General features: G+C 44.4%; 1 protein-coding gene and 2 long non-coding RNA genes across 7 annotated transcripts in view; all 3 read right to left on the minus strand.

Annotated features, from left to right (window-relative positions):
• Positions 1–14,733, minus strand: part of TRIM55 (tripartite motif containing 55) — a 604,973-nt gene that overhangs the window by 343,208 nt on the left and 247,032 nt on the right. The window lies entirely within an intron of this gene.
• LOC146831235 (uncharacterized) lies at positions 269–1,147 on the minus strand. Its single transcript, XR_014961534.1, has 2 exons — positions 1,020–1,147; positions 269–519 (listed from the first exon to the last, which is right to left on the minus strand). It is a non-coding gene; the product is annotated as an uncharacterized LOC146831235 (long non-coding RNA).
• Positions 1,301–2,011, minus strand: LOC146831236 (uncharacterized). Its single transcript, XR_014961533.1, has 3 exons — positions 1,909–2,011; positions 1,483–1,618; positions 1,301–1,375 (listed from the first exon to the last, which is right to left on the minus strand). It is a non-coding gene; the product is annotated as an uncharacterized LOC146831236 (long non-coding RNA).

Raw genomic sequence — 14,733 nt, forward strand, 5'->3', positions numbered from 1 at the left:
CTGTTTGGAGTGGAGTGAATGTGTGTGGTGTCAAGTGGACATATATGGTTTGGATTGGAATTGTTAGTTGTGGAATTGTGTTGAGTGGATTGGATCTGTATACTGCAATTCAACAAGGGTACCCCTAATTTAGTTTCCTATCTCAGGGTTTTAAAGCAAATAATTGTGAACAAAAATATAGGAAACAATTTATAAAAAACCAGGTAATGTACAAGTGATTGTTATGTCTGCCCCCATTAATCAAAACATGACTATTGCAAGGACCATATTTTCATTGAACTTCTTTATTTCTTACTATTTGAATATTTTTTGATATATACAATAGAAAATCATGAGTCCTTCTATATAGACATTTCTTATCATCAATGCTGTATCATTTCATATTCAGTTGGGCAATCATATTTACATTCCATATTTACATACAACAGAGATAGAGAGCAAATATCAATTATGGCTTTTGTTAAATCTACGCGCGTTTCGGCGTTCAGCCTTCCTCAGGTGGCCATAATTTCTTAAATCCTATGGTAAAAGAAACATAAACTATAATCGCTTGCACATACCAAATACATCAAGTGTACATTTATGATTATTAAAAAAACTATTTTAGACATGCACTCTTATACATGTATGACTTCTATTCACCTATACATTTCTATTTACATCTATATATCTATACATATTAGTTACACAAACTTGTTATAAAATCTGTAAGGGAAAACTTTAGATCTAGGGAGTCATTATCAATTGAATTCACAGATGTAGACACTAATGTCATCTCCTATCTGCCATATCGCTCTTATTTACACATAGTTTAGGTTTAAACTGAAGTGGTGTAACATGTAAAGGCGATAATTCATAAGGGTTCTTACCAGCAAGATTAAAGGTGGAGGGATCAGCCCATTGTGTTGACTAAACCATAATCTGGTATTGAATCAAGCAACTATCTACATAAACGGGATAATTTTGATATCTATTTCCTCGTTTTCTATGTTACCATATTCACGTGCTACTAATGTTACCTTGATTTTCTGATTCCAGGTTCCAAGAAGAGATGAATTTAGAGCTTTCTCTATTTCCTTTGTTTACGATATCTTGTCATCTACTTTCATGGGTGGCTATCTCTACACTGGGCTGCGCTCCGACTCGGCTTACTGGAAAACACGGACAGTTTCGATGATTCTACGGCAAACAACAATCAAAGGCGGAAATATTTAGAGACTGCCTGCCTGTGTTACAGAGCCCTGATGCTTACTAATTAGGTTGCTTATTTAGCTGAGATGATTATATACTTACTCATGGGCTCCTGCGTCTTTATTATTCGCTATGTACCCGCTTAACTGTTGAGAGACTTCTGAATCCTTTGGTCAGTACGATTCTATAGCAATATGGAGATAAACATAGCCAATGTTTTATCTTTCACCTTTTCTAGACTTGATGCCCGTGATAGATCTCTGAGTGGATACAATGTTATTCTCAACTTACTCGCAAGTGTGTGCGTGATTCGTCAAAACGTGGGTTCCGAATTCACCCTGACTACGGGCGTGCAGCCTCGAGCTCACTTTTCTCACACTGCAGCTTGGCTTTTGAGAAACCTTTTTCCCGGTCGGTCAGCACATTTCTAGATAAATGGTAAATGTAAAAACAAGGATTTTTCTCTTTTGCAAGTTTTGTTCGCATGATATCTCTCTAAGTGGATGCAATATATTTAAACGTGTTCTAACTTATTCACAGATACTCGCATGGTTCAGATAACCATGGGTTCGCAATTTCTCCAAACTGCAGGTGCGCCGATGCGAACTCACTCTATTCAGAAACACAGACAACACCTCTCACGGCATATCTTTTATGACATTCTCAGCCTGCTAGGCTTTAGTGACTCTTAATCTTATATGTTACTTTTTTACTCACTGAAAAATGCTAGCGCAGTTCGGATGTCCGTTGGTTAACCTTTCACGCCAGTCTCAAAACATGTAACCGGAGCATTTGTTTCCCCAGAGTATCGTTATGCTATCTGTAAGAAAGTGTGCAAAATTGCCACTTTTAGCTGCAGCAGAGTCAAAAACGATTTCCTACTCTATCAACTTAATCACAAAATGCGCCCATACTCACTCGGTCCTGTTCACTTTCCTTCCTTCTGGGTTTGAGATCTGGCATCGAAGTACAAACAAGGCTGACCATTGGGGAGCCTAATATATATTCTAAGCCCTTCCTTTATTGGTCAGATTTTGTCCACCTGATTTTGCCATATCCAATGACATGCCTCAGAGGATGAAGGGCTAGTTCTCTTGTGTTTTAAAGGTGTATACCCTGCACTACTTGTTGTCTAACCTTTTTGTGATTAAAATTGTACTTAATATTTGCATCCAAAAAGGCAAAGGATGAAAACATTGCCACTAGTGTCCTAGTGGTTAGAAAGATATTGTTAAAATTCAACCCTGCACATGAGTGCCAGGCGCTCATCCATGTTGCACTAGTGTGTGCGTAGGAAAGGAAAAAACAACAATACCTTATGACAGTTCATTTCAGAGTTTATATGCTTAACATCTCATGCTCTTTATGGGAATCCTAATTTAGCTATTTGATATTCGGTTTGATTTACCGATTTTAAGGGGGGCATATAAAACCCTGAAATGAAACAAGGTGAGGGGATTATACTTTTCAGTGTCAGGAGGAGATGTCAAGTGTTATAGCGAATGGCTTGGCTCCACGGTATCTCGTTGTTCAAACCTCTCTTGTATGTGTCCAGAGAAAATATCCAGTACACCTCCCTCCTCTTACGGATTTCCATTCCTTGAGGTCCACAAATATTGACTTTCTCTAAGATCAACCATCGAATGTCTTCCATGGTATGATTAAAATCAATAAAATGTTGCACTAATGGCGCTTGTACTTTTCTTGTTTTAATTGCAGATCTGTGTTCTGTTAGACGGGTTGCCATAGACCTGGACGTCTCGCCCACATAAGTTTTATTGCAGGGGCATAACACTGCGTAAACTATATTGGTGGTTTTACAGTTCGTCAAACTTTGCAGTTCTATCTTGACTCCATTTATGGAGTATTGTTTTACCTCCAATGCAGATTTGCAAGCAAGGCACGACATACATCTGTAGTTCCCTTTGATGGGAGGTAACCCTTCATTAGTGGTTTGTACGGAGGTGGGCATACTCTTTTGCATTCGTGACCTTGTTATTAGATCCTTTAAGTTCTTATTTTTCCGATATGCGAACATCGGCTTTAATAAGGAGTTTGATTCATTTCTTGAGGCATTGAGAATGTGCCAATTTGAATTAATGATCTGGCGTACCGGCTCATTCAAAGTTGAATGCCGCATGATCATAACCAATCGATTTTGCTCCTTAGTTGCTTTTTTGTTCAATAGACATTGGCGATCGTAATATCGCGCTCTTTTGAAGGAATCTCGCACCAATCTCTTAGGGTAGCCTCTTGCTATAAATTTGGCTTTCATAATTTCCGACTGCTTATCATAGTCTGTTAAATTAGTACAATTCCTCCGGAGGCGAAGGAACTGACCAAATGGAATAGTTGTTTTTTGTGTTCTGGGATGATAGCTAGAGAAGTGCAATAAAGTATTCCGTGCCGTGGGTTTAGTGAATAAATCCACCAAGAGTTGTTGCCCATTTGATTTAATGATTACGTCGAGAAATTCGACTTCGTATTTACTGCTAGCAGCCACGAAACGGATGTTTGCATCACAAAGATTGAGCCATGAGATGAATTCCGTTAAATCGGCCTCCGCCCCATTCCAGATATAAAAAACATCGTCTATGAATCTAGACCAATTGGTGATAGATTCACTGAAGGGTGCCACCTCATTGTAGATGAATTTATGCTCGTAATATGCCATGAAAATTTTTGCTACTGTTGGGGCACAGGAAGCCCCCATGCTTACTCCCTGGGTTTGCTGATACAGAGACCCATTAAATTCAAAAGTATTTTCTTGGAGTATAATGTCTAGGCATTCCAGTATAAAATTGACTGGACAATTTATGTCATAGGCCTCAATGAACCATCTCACAGCTTCTGATGCTGCTACTTGCGGTATATTGCTATACAGGGCCTCTATGTCCATCGTGACTAGGAGCTGTGTCGCCTGGTTGAAATCAGTCCGTTCAATTTTATTAATGATGTCCGTCGTGTCCCTTATATAGGATCTTATTTTGGGTACATGCGGTCTCAAAATGGCATCTACGTATTTGGATAATGCCTCAGTGGCTGATCCAATAGTGGTCACAATGGGCCTGTACGCCGGATCACCAACCGACCCATGCCCCCACCACGTCTTCAACAAGGCCGCCTCCGTCATCGCACCCCAACTCCGAGACATCATCAACTGCTCCTTCAACACCGCCACCTTCCCGGAGAGCTGGAAGCATGCAGAACTCAGCGCCCTCCTGAAGAAACCTTCAGCAGACCCCACCGACCTCAAGAACTACCGCCCCATCTCGCTCCTCCCTTTTCCTGCCAAAGTCATCGAGAAGACCGTCAACCGACAGCTTGCCGCCTTCCTCGAGACGAACGGATCCCTCGACCCCTCGCAGTCAGGCTTCCGTGCCAATCACAGCACCGAGACCGCCCCCATCGCAGCCACTGACGACATCCGAGCCCTGCTCGACAACGGGGAAACAGCGGCCCTCATCCTCCTGGATCTCTCCGCAGCGTTCGACACGGTCTGCCACCGCACCCTAGTACAACGCCTCAGCAACGTCGGAATCCAAGAGAAGGCTCTGGAGTGGATCATCTTGTTCCTCGCCGGGAGAACCCAGAGAGTCCGCCTCCCCCCGTTCAGATCCGAGGCCACCGAAGTCATCTGCGGCGTACCACAAGGATCTTCACTCGGCCCCACCCTCTTCAACATCTACATGAGCCCCCTCGCGGCCATCGCACGCCAACCCAACCTCAACATCATCTCCTACGCCGACAACACTCAGCTGATCCTCTCCCTCACCAACGACCCAGCCACCGCCAGAACTAACCTACACGAAGGGATGAAAGACGTAGCCGAGTGGATGCAGAACAGCCGTCTGAAACTGAACTCAGACAAGACGGAAGTCCTCATCCTGGGACCATCTTCCTCCGCCTGGGACGACTCCTGGTGGCCCCCTGCCCTGGGCAGTGCACCCAAACCATCGGACCACGCACGCAACCTGGGCTTCATCCTGGACTCCTCCCTCTCGATGACCAGACAAGTCAATGCCGTCTCATCTTCATGCTTCAACATCCTACGCATGCTCCGTAAGATCTTCCGATGGATCCCCACCGAAACCAGGAAGACGGTCATCCAGGCACTTGTCACCAGCCGACTGGGCTACGGAAACACCCTCTACACCGGAACCACAGCCAAACTACAGAAGAGACTCCAACGCATCCAGAACGCCTCCGCACGACTCATCCTGGACATCCCCCGTCACAGCCACATCTCCGGACACCTGAGAGACCTGCACTGGCTCCCCGTCAACAAGAGAATCACGTTCCGACTCCTCACCCACGCACACAAGGCTCTCCACGACCTGGGCCCCAGGTACCTCAACAACCGCCTGACCTTCTACACTCCCACCCGCCAGCTTCGATCGACCAGCCACGCCCTCGCCGCCGTTCCACGCATCCGAAGAACCACCATGGGAGGAAGATCCTTCTCCTACCTGGCAGCCAAGACATGGAACTCCCTCCCCATCCACCTCCGCCAGACCCAAGACCACCTCTCCTTCAGGAAGCAACTCAAGACGTGGTTGTTCGAGCAGTAGCAGACCTCCCCCCCAAGCGCCTTGAGACCCTCCGGGTGAGTAGCGCGCTATATAAATTTCTTGATCGATTGATTGATTGATTGTCGCCTCATTACACAATGAAGAGTTTGGCTACCCTGCCTATATTAAGTGAGCAACTAGACACAATGTTGGGGGGTTTGGGGTGGGGGTGGCTAGCAAGTCAAATCAGTGGACAAATATCATTGCAGACATTTTACAATTACTTATGGGGGTGTCTGCGTTTGTTGTTCAGGTGCAATGCATATTAGTTCTTCTGAACTGCATGTGGTGAATAGGTGCATTTGAAAGTAAACTATGTCAGCAATATTGTTCACCATGTAAGTATTTCTTATAATTTTCAGGGATTTGGGCGGTTCTCGCTCAAAACATTTTAAAACAATGAATAGCCAATGTGTTTAATCTTGAATTGGGCCAATCAACCTAGTATAATGTGAAATATCAGATTCTACTTTTGAGGACAGTCTATGACAAGCAGAAAATTCCAAACACTCCAGGTCAATTGCAGCAACTTAAAAGGACAGAAAAAACTACTTTAACAAGATATTTGAGCATCAGTCCCCCAAAAGAAGTTTTGGGAAATTGGTAGTGTGTAGGAAAGTTTAAGCACATTTCTTTTAAAATTGTTCTGTAATAACAGATATACCTGCACATATTACTTTTTATATTATTTGCAGAATAGGTTGTTAGTTTAGTTCATAACCCTCGTCAGGGGCATAACAAACACCTCCGCAGCCCATGCGGTACGGGGGTCCCCTAGTCTTCAGTATGCGGAGGGGGCCCCCTCAGCTCATCTGTAGAGAGCTGTCAGAGGCTTGCTCTAAATCAGCAGCAGTGTGCAGCCTGCTCTGAGCTCCTCGCATTGACCCAGGACTGAAGAGAAACAAAGTAACAAGTTACATTGTTTCTCTTCAATCAGAGCCAGGCCCGGAAAAAGGATGGGGGTGGGGGCCCCCAGAGAGAGCATTCTCCACAGGGCACTGCTCCTCTGAGAAGGGATGAGGCAACACAGAGCTGACAGTGACAGGTGTGCAGCTCCAGGAACAGGATCTGCTGGGACGCATTGGAAGGTAAACAAGCATTTGCAATGCAATTGGTCTTGCATTTGTGAAAGTTAGATCTATTGAGGTTGTAAAGGACAATGGGGCATATTAACAACGGCCAGCGATAATTATCGATGGCCGTGCTTAGCGATAATTATATTATCGCATGCTATCTCTGGTATTTATTAACAACGCGTTACTCCAGGGCGATAAAAATTCCAGAGATAGCGAGGTTATCGCCCTTTTGCAGGGAACATCGCTGGTTTTCCAGCGATGTTCCCTGCAAAAGGGCAATAACCTTACTGATACGACCCATAGGGTCGTATCAGCATAATCCACCCCCTATGTTAGGGATGGCTAAGTCAGGATTTTAGCAGACGTTACGTTTTGGCGAAAACGGCCATTTTCGCCAAAATCTAATGTGTGCTAAAATCATGTGGGGTGCCTTGTAAATATTGCGATGTAAACATCAGCGATATTTGCAAGGTAGTCCATCTTGGGTACGCCCAGTAACGCCCACTTTGCATCTCATGGAGATGCAAATTGAGGCGTTGGGAAAAAGGGTGCTAACATGTGATTATGCATGTTAGCACCCTCTTGTAAATAGGGTGCTGGTTTTATCTCCGCTTTTTGGCTTTGTAAGCCAAAAAAGCAGAGATAAAGCCCTTGTAAATATGCCCCAATTTTTTTTTTCCTATGCGTTTTCTGTTTGGAGTGGAGTGAATGTGTGTGGTGTCAAGTGGACATATATGGTTTGGATTGGAATTGTTAGTTGTGGAATTGTGTTGAGTGGATTGGATCTGTGTAGTGAAATAATGTGGCATGGTGTGCAGTGTAATTATGTGGATAGTAATTGTGTGGTATTGAGTGTACTGGAATTATGTGGAGTGGAATTGAGTGTTATGGAGTGAGATTATCTGGAATGGTATTTTGTGTTGTGGAGTGGTATGTAGTGGAGTTTACTTATGTGGTTTGCTGTTAAATATTGTAGCATGATGTGGAATTTTGTAGTGTAGATTGGATGTATGTGGTGTGTTGTGTAATTGTGTTGTTGATTTGAATTATGTAGTTTGTTGTTGAATTATGTGGTGTGGAATGGAAATGTGTAGAGTTGAATTTGTGTGACGTGGAAGTGTGCGCTGTTGAGTGAAAATTGTGTTGAGTTGTATTATGAGGCATGGTGTGAAGTGTAGTTATGTGGAATGTTGCCATGTGGCATAGACTGGATTTATGTGGAGTGTATTTATGCAATATGGAGTAGAGCATAATTGAGTGGAGGTAAATTATGTGGTGCTGAGTGGTAGTATGTGGAGTGTAATTACGTTGAGTGATGTATTGTGTGGGGATAAATTGTGGAATTGTGTGATGTGTGGAATTCTGTGGCATGGTGTGGTGTATAATTGTTCGGAGTGGAATTATGCAGCATGTTGTAGAGTTGTATCTTGTGGAGCGTAATTATGTGTTTTGGAGCTGAGTGTAAATATGTTGTGTGAAGTATAATTATATAGGTTGAAGTGTAATTATGTGTAGTTGAATTGTGTTGTGTGGAGTGTAATTATGTCGTTTGGAGGGGTATTAAGTTGTGTGGAATGTTATTATGTGATGTGGAATTATGTGGTATGGAGTGAAGTGGAAATATGTGTTTTTTAATTTTTTGGATTGTAATTATGTGGTATGGAATGTTGTAGGGTTAAATTATTTATAGTTGAATTGTGTGGCATGGAATTATGAGCTGTTCAAATGTGCTGTGTGTGGTAGAATTAGCATAGCTGCAAGGTTTCAGATTGCTATGTGTGACATTTTCATAATTTCAGTGTAATTATGAGTGACATTTCAACAATTATGAGTGACACTTTCTCGTGAGCAAAATCAAGCAATGAAGAGGAGGGAAACATATAAATATCAGAAATTACACCCAATTTGAGCAACTAGAAACTCTAAGAAAGTCACTGAACTAAAGTGCGCTAACGGCAGGCTACTGAAAACTGAGCAGAGTCGGACTGTGTGAATGTCACCCATTATTACAGTTAAATTATGAAAACCTCACACTTACCAATCTGAAACCTTGGCATCTATGAGTGAAGCAGTGTGAAAATGTGTTCTAATTGAGGTGTATTCCTCTGCACCCTCATGGTGATCAGCCTGCCAGGTGTCTTTGCAAACTTGCAAGCGCCAAGCAGTTTTCCATCAGTTACATATTAATGTAACTCTACAAAATAAATACATAGGATGTTCTCTGCAGAAATCAGAGGTTTCCCTGCGCCAGGTTGCACTTACTCCAGCACTTTAAAAGTGGCAGTTCATTCCAGGTCCAATCAGGCCTCCCATAATGTCTGGTTACTCTGCGTAGAAATGCTGCAACTTTTTTTTAAATGCTAATCTGTGGTCACATTAAACCTTCCAAAAAGAGCTGCTTTCATCTATGAGTAATCAGTCCGTTTCTGGGATGTTAAAATCACAGTAAGACCCAGTGACCTACCCTCTAGTGCCTCCTCAGTAATCTTCTGTCTGAGGTGGGGGGGGGCTGGGGTCTAACATGTTTTAGGACTATGTGGTCTAGACTGCCCTGGGCTAAAGTGTTTCGTCCATTTAGCCAGGAGTGTGAGAGGAGGGGAGATCCGAGCCTGAAGCAGTATGTGCAGTGGTGCCTCTGATGCTCCAGACTAGAGTTAGGCCATAGCTCCTTGTGCCTCGGTAGGCACCTAGACCCTCAGCGCAATCAGCTCGTCTGCGGAGTAAGGTCTGTAGGTGCATTAATACAACACCTGCTGGACGAAGGGGGACCTGAGGCCTCTTCTCTGTGTGTGTAAATTGGGCCTCACGGGCCTGCGACCAGCAGGCAGAGGACCGAACTTGAGAGGCTGGATGAGGCAATATAGTAGACTGTTAGAGCATGCCTCTCGATGGACTCTAGTCAAAAGAGGAGCATTGAGGACCGTGGGAGGGCAAACAGGCGTTGGATGGCTGCGAGGTGACTGACCACAGTAACAGGTGGAACTATGAGAGATGACTGGAGGCGCTAACCCTCTGAGGAGCAATAATTCAATAATTCATGGCAGTAAGGGGAGGGGAGGTTATGTCTATGCACTCCAAGAGTGTAATGTGCAGTATCAATACAAAGTCACCTGGGTACAGTAAAGCTTTTGGAAACCATTGCCACGCATTTAGCAATTGTAACATCCCTAATCGGTGCAACTATATATCTATCTTGCATCTGAAGAAATCAACGCTCTGACACAGGTAAGAGTTACCAATACACCTAGGTCACAGGATTTACGGGACCTTCACAATCAACGTTTTTGTTTTTCATTCCGGTATGGCTGCTGCTGAAAGTAGTTATTACTGCCATGTGAAAGTTTCGAAGAAAACAAGTAGGAATCAGCCTGGAAACAGACTTCTGCATGTTATTCCTTTAATACTCACTCATCGTTATTTCCGTTCCCCCAACAACAAAACAGCAATGAAATTGGGCACTTCAGCGCTGTGTTGTCATCGTGTTGGAATCTTAGATCCCGCCTCCCACATGCAGAGCGTCCGTTTTTGCACATCGCTCCCCACAGGGAGGCGGAGGTCATCCCAGGTCACATCACCCACTCCAGAGCTCCGGTACCCTTCTCAAGCCCCTAGCTCCCATCAGAAACCATTCCTTGCAGATGTCGCACTCGAAGCAGCTGACATCGTAGTGCTGCCGTTGCATGGCGCGCACGCCTGCAAGAAATCCTTGCAAGACCTAACTTTATGGACACACTACGGAAATAAGGCAAATTGTTGTGGGCATAGAAAAGGAACATTCATTACAGGACTACCACACAGGCAGCTGTACTGCATAACGAAATTTACCGCATCGCGTTTAGGAGAATGGGGAAGCACCAGAAAACAGACGGACGGCCACATGGAAATAATACTACACCAGCATTGATTAGCAGCACTGGTACCCGAACAGGCGCAATGTATGTTATGCATGATTTTGCATTTCAGTGCGGTGATGCGGAACACCACTCTGAAATGCGTTAGTCTAATGCCAGATGCGTGGTACTTGGCAGGGCTGAATTTGGTGGCGTGGATTTGGACAATCTGTGCACGCTAAGGCTTTTATGTCATGGAGTATAAAGTGGACGTTTGTCTATTTTTGGGGGTAAAAATAATATGGGCTGTTCCTTTCCTTACTGGGACATTTCTGAACAATTTGTTAAGCTAAATTGTATTGTAGCATTGTGTGCGCATGCAGGGAAGAACGAGTCTCTGGTAGACATGCAAAAAATCATCCTACGTCTCAGTATTAACTTCCACACTTCTAAGCAGTAATTCCAATCCTAGAATGAGTTACCTGTTTGCTTTACAATTACAGTAAGTAAAACAAGTAAGTGCTTTGCGAGCCTGTATAAGTAGCAAAGTTTTTAAAGGGACTTGTTTTCGTGCAAGGTATTGTTTTTCCCAGTTCACGGAAGGCATAAAAAACATCTCCAGATAATCATAGGGTTGACAGGATGGTGCGATAGCAGAATATTGATACGTGTGGATCTGGTGAGGACTGCGGACAGCAAGTGCTTGATACGCTATTTGCATAAGAAAATACTATATTTTTTTTCATTATCCTCCATTAGTTATTAGTAAGGAAGGGTGGAGAGAAGCGTTCACCGACAGCATTCAGTTAGTCTTAGGGAGACAAAAAATGCTGTGGTCTGTGGTAGATGCCGCACAGAAGTTATAGGTATATGTATCAGGAGCTGCCATTGAAAGGAAGTGGAAATGCGCTTTAGATTTTGCCGGTATTGATGACCCAATGTGCGGTTGCAGGCTTCACTGGGCTGACAGTGGCCGGGGAAATGCTACATTCTCACTGTAGGTTTAATTACATGACTCGCGCATTCTCTCTGGTGTTTGTCCTTTGGGTACTTGCTGACTTGTGCTACACATTGGATCAGGTTTGCCTTTGACAGGAGGTATGGTTTAGTGGAGTACATTGTGTAAATTAATGTTGGTGTGAGGAAACTAAAATCGGAACCTTTGTACATTTAATATTATTGTGTGCATCATGCAGAGGATGAAAAGTAGCAAGAACGGCTTTGACGCCATAGAGGCTAGCAGGAAGAACTGTTTTGGGGTGGTCAGTTGAAGAGATTGTTTAACATGTTTTAAACTACTACAGTGGCATTGGGGAGGGCAGCAGCTGAAAGGCTCTGTCGTTTCTGGTAGGCAGTGGTTAGATGGGGACCAGCCACCGTTTTTTCTGTCGGTAGTGGACAGAGGAGCAGTGGGCGGCAGTCACGGGTTCATAGTGACATCCATGGGGTGGTTTTAAAGGGAGGCGGAAAAGCATAACTGCGGGTTTCATTGGGTTGGGAGTAGAGTGTAATGGATGCGTTAGTAGCAGGCATGAAGGCAGTGGTCTGTGTTTGGAGGTGGTCAACTGAGCGGGCTTCGCTTAAAGGTGGGTCATCAAGTAGGAGGATGTGTTTGGTAGGCCGGCTGGAGGCAGTGTTATGTAACTTTGCTGGAGGGCGCAGCAGCAATATTTACTGATGTATGTAATTCGCCCGATGTAAGGGCGGATGTGACCAATGGAGGAACCAGAATCCTTTTTTTATGGTTGAGGTGAGCCCCTGCAGTATGGCGGGTCGCTGGCCTGAGAGCTCTTGACTGACGCGGAGAATGGGGGGCACCCTCCATGTACTTTGCAGGGGGCCCCCTCAAGTTTCGTTACGCCACTGACCCTTGTGATATATGTTAAGACAGTGCATGGCTAAGCTCTACAACACACAAGATATTGAATATTAATTTCTTGGTATTTCATGATGCAACTTCCATTCTTATTCTTGCTGATGTGTCCCCCGCTGCTGGATGGCAACTGCCTTCTCAATTTTTCCAACAAATGGGAGGCGGGTTATAGAACCTGCCAAGTTCAGTTGGATCTAGTCTGGGTTTTATTAGCAAGGGACGGATAGCAGCAGCCTTGAGGCTTTTGGGAAGATGCCTTAGGTGAGCTAGTCATTGACAAAATGTGGAAAAAGGGTGTGAAAGCTTTTCCTTGCAGAGAGTTGATGATGGAGGAGAGGAGCACATCATTTTTTTGTAGGAGGGAGTTGGCTTGAGTTTGTTCAGAAGGTTAGAGAGGTTTGTGTGCAGTGGCAGCTCCTCCACTATGGTGGAGGAGCAGCGCCCCACTGCTTTTAAACAGTGCGAAGTAGAAACACAAAATGATAATAACTTTAAGTTATTATTATTTTATGCTTCCTGGTGCTTTGAGGGCGGGTCGGTGGGGGGGGGGGTGCTGTTCTGCTCGTAGGGCAGGGGAGGAGTGGTTTGCCTACCTCTAAGTGTACATGACTGTTTGGTTGGCCCTCTCGGGCTGCCCAAAACAGTCATGCGCACTTTCCCTGTTCTCCATGCAGGCTGCATTACAGCCTGCATGGAGAACATGCCCAGGCCTCCATTCCCTGGTTGAGCATCCAACCAGGACACTCAGACCAATCACATACTGCACTGCAACGTTATGATTGGTCAGGGGAGCCTGAGTGCTTACCAATCACAATGCTGCATTGCAGTGTTGGGATTGGTCGATGGGGTCTGTTTCCTGTTCCTCGAGTTCCACGAGGAGAGCAGGAGCAGAGACGCGGGATCCGGCGGCAAGGTACGTTTTTAAAATTAATGTTTTTTTTATATTTGCACCATGCGCGACCCCCTGCCACGTGACCTCCACCTGCGAGCCATGCTGGCTGCCATTGTTTGTGTGGGAGATAGTGTGTGATCTGTTAGTGGTGTGACAACTGGGTATAGGTGGTAGCATTATGGTGAACCTGGTAAGTTAGATGTAATTTCATTGATTTTCTCCATAAAGAAAGGGTTGATAATATTGCATCTGTTGGCTGACGTGAGGTAGTGGATTCTAGGATGGGCTGCCACACTGTTTGACTGCCTTAAAGATAGCTTTGCTTCTGCTAACTGCACCATTGATGGTGGTCTTGTCGTCAGTGGATTTAGCTGTAGTCATGCTGACTTGAACAGAATTCTTTCAGAACTGTAAGGTCCTCCTGGCATTTTGATCTCCAATTCATCTCCTGTCTTTTTAGGGCATGCTTGTTTTCCATAGGTTCCTGGGTTTACCACGGTGCTGATGGCTTAGGGGCACAGGTTTTCAGAGGAGTGAAGCATTTTACATGATTCTTCAAAGTGGTGTTGTAGATTTTTACATCTCTTGAGGGCTGTAAGTGTCTGGGATAGGTTGACTAGTTCTTTTTGGAGCTCTTCTAGATGGATGCCCTTGAAAGAAAGGAAGGTCATTTTTTACTGCTGCACTTTTTATGGGGGAATGGCATGTGTGAAGGTGAAGGGGTCAGCAAAATAATCAGTCCAGTTCAGGAGTATTGGGTGCTGGCTGTGGATGTTGGGGACACAGAGAGTATGAGGTCTGAAATTTCTTCTATGAAGTCCTTGTGGGATATGGAGGGTCTGCGGATGAGATGAAAAGAAGGGTGTTTTGCAAGCTAAAAGAGCAAAGTGTTGGGAGAGGAGCTTAAAAGACTTTGTTGTGATACTTTGAATATGGTACAGGGCCACGCTGACTTGTGTATGACTGAGAGTCCCCTTCTTGTTTTGCATGTGAGGTCTATTTGTTGGATGCTGTATCCAGAGGGGATGAAGACATTAAGAATGTGTTTGGGGGAGGGTGCAAACCAGGTTTCTGTGCTGAAAAGAGTCTAGGTTGTGATGCATGATGATGTCAGCGATTTTGGGATGCATAACGTATTTTTCAGGGTGTGTTAATGAGCATGATTTGAAGATGGTGTGATGTGGTTGATCTGTGTATTCTACAGAGTTGTAGGTGGGGTTGTTGGAGAAGAATGTTTAGGTATGGTGATATGTTTGCAGTGTGAGAGTGGGAAACGTTGTTTGAGAGACACATGACGATG

The sequence above is a fragment of the Triturus cristatus genome, chromosome 5_1 (assembly GCF_964204655.1).
Source record: "Triturus cristatus chromosome 5_1, aTriCri1.1, whole genome shotgun sequence".
In the NCBI taxonomy this organism is placed as follows: Eukaryota; Metazoa; Chordata; class Amphibia; order Caudata; family Salamandridae; genus Triturus; species Triturus cristatus.